This window comes from Notothenia coriiceps, unplaced genomic scaffold (genome assembly GCF_000735185.1).
Source record: "Notothenia coriiceps isolate Sejong01 unplaced genomic scaffold, NC01 NC01_scaffold00001591, whole genome shotgun sequence".
Taxonomy (NCBI): domain Eukaryota; kingdom Metazoa; phylum Chordata; class Actinopteri; order Perciformes; family Nototheniidae; genus Notothenia; species Notothenia coriiceps.
The window spans coordinates 1-1,954 of NW_011334292.1; the positions used below are offsets into that span (position 1 = coordinate 1).

Below are 1,954 nucleotides of genomic sequence, written 5' to 3' on the forward strand. Positions count from 1 at the left end.
GGGGAGGGAGATTCATGTGATTGGTTGTTGGTCGAGCTTCAGACAAGCCCGCCGGCAAGCTTTTTTTGAAGCTGTAGTGTGGACGGGCCGTTAGGGGATTCTTAGCTTTGGAGCAACATCTCACTGTACTGTGGCTAAACTGTGGATCTGTGTGTCTATTCCATGGTTTGCAGAATAAAAGCTTATTGATATCTCAAACTGACTCTGGTGAAGTACAAGAAAGCAACAGCAAAGCAGGACCCAAGTGTCACATTTGCATGACATTAGTTATTTATATTTTGATATCACTTAATTATACGTTTAATACATTTAAGTCAAGCTAAGGTACATGTGATGGTAGCTAGTTAGTGCTCTTACCTGTGAGGCCTCCTCCAAACAGCATAATATAACCAGACTGTATCATTAAAACTAAGTACCAGTTCTAGATCCTTGACTTTAGACAAACAATTCAAAAGACAACATGTATTTAAAGACCAATCTTTATTTGAATGTGCCTCATAACCTGATATATTAGTTATACAGTAATAGTATTGACAATCTAAAAAAACTGAGCAACTCAACAGTCAACTTTATATTTCTTATTGTCTAAAGCATTTATTATTTTCATTTTTCCCCTCTCATATTCAGAGTGGACGGATTGAGACAGTGTGGTGTCCAGAGAGCTGCAGAGACTTCAGGGAGAAACCTCCGTGTGATGAACGGATTGAGACAGCGTGGTGTCCAGAGAGCTGCTGAGACGTCCTGTCTGTTGGTTTGGAGAGGACTGAGGGTCTTTCCTCAGCGAGGAGGACCAGGCCTGATGGAGGAGCCCATGCTGGGCATAGCTGATACAAACTGCACAGGCCTAGTCTGTCACTTTATTTGACTAAATGTGTTTACTTACACATTTAATAGGTTTACACCTTCTGTCCATATGTGCTTTTTATTTAAAACATTTTGATTAACTTTTGGTTCACATTTCAATAAATTGTATTTGTATTTGCACTCCTTTTGTCCATTATTCTTACTGAAAATGTTAGATTACACATTCACATCTGACTGAAGATTGGCCCCATTTATTTGTGGCGTTGCAAACTCTGCAGTACAAGGCACAAGTGATGTGAAGCTCATAAAGTGAGGCAAATAGAAATAATCAGCTGATGGAGTGTAGATGTGGAAATAGGTGCATTCGATCAGCTGACTGTCTTTTACAATAAAAGTAGTTTCTTAGTGAATGTCCTGTACTGGTCTTAAAATCTCATAACATCAGCTTTTAATGTTCCTCTTGGATGTTCTTCTTGACCCTCAGAGAAGGAGAAAATGCTGAGTCGTGTCTTTCAGGCATGTCCTTTCCTAACAAAAATTACAGGAAACATAAAACATATTATTGCAGAACAAGTGTGTTATTTATGAAAGCGGTGTGTTTGTGTGTTTAGGGGCTGTAGATATAATTATTTTGTAATTGTAATGTTTTTTTTTATTTCAACAGCGAGCTACAAAGACAATCAGATTATGAAGGAACAGTATGAAGTTCATCAACATTGAAATGTATGTTGTTATCAAAATGTAGTGCAACTGTAGAAGCTTGCTCTGTTGTCTCACTGAAAGAATAACTTTTACCACGTTTTTTACAGACAATATTGAGAGATAAATAGTAGCAGTTCTCACTATGTGTTAAATATCTTTGCCTTCAATACATTAAATTAGAAAGCTGAAAAAATCATATTGCTTGTTAACATCTAAATGTAACTTTTTGCACAGAAAAAACCCTCAACTTCACTGGTGTGTAGGTGATCTAGTATTGTTTAATGGAATGTATATCAGTGTATTAAAGTCAATACTTTCATTTATTTAAACCAGTATCTTTCTTGATTCTTTGTTACAGTATGAAAAAATAAGTCTTTGTACCTGAGCTGAAGTTCACTGCTGTGAGGAGTCCAGTTCTGTCTCTCACTCTCTGGTCCAGCCTGTCTCG

General features: G+C 37.2%; 1 long non-coding RNA gene across 1 annotated transcript; it reads right to left on the reverse strand.

The window, feature by feature from the left end:
• Positions 1-1,185: 1,185 nt before the first annotated feature.
• On the reverse strand, positions 1,186-1,922 carry LOC104962869 (uncharacterized). The gene is made up of 2 exons (XR_800255.1): positions 1,888-1,922; positions 1,186-1,332 (listed from the first exon to the last, which is right to left on the reverse strand). It is a non-coding gene; the product is annotated as an uncharacterized lncRNA (long non-coding RNA).
• Positions 1,923-1,954: the final 32 nt, after the last annotated feature.